Here is a 361-nt window from a genome sequence, read left to right on the forward strand (position 1 = left end):
TGAGATCCTTAACGTTAAGAAGAATACACTGAATTAAAAATCACAATGCAGTTATCACGAAACATATTATTTTGTGTAATAGTCAATAAGCTATAAAGAGAAAGTTGTGTAATTCAAATGAAATAGGATAGGCGAACTTTAGGCTACTTTGGTGAATTTTGAAAGGCACGCAAGACAATACATGACGAGATGCAGATTACCGAAACATATGGGCAGAGAAACCTGCCCTTCCTCTCTCTCCTTCCTATTCATGGCACAGATGTCTCCGGAATACAGAGGTACTGTATCGTCGGGCCAGTCTTGCGAGGATGGGGTAGCCTACTCTTAGTTTTTGCCTCATATGAAATCACAGTAGCCTTTA

This window comes from Oncorhynchus gorbuscha, linkage group LG17 (genome assembly GCF_021184085.1).
Source record: "Oncorhynchus gorbuscha isolate QuinsamMale2020 ecotype Even-year linkage group LG17, OgorEven_v1.0, whole genome shotgun sequence".
Lineage (NCBI taxonomy): Eukaryota > Metazoa > Chordata > Actinopteri > Salmoniformes > Salmonidae > Oncorhynchus > Oncorhynchus gorbuscha.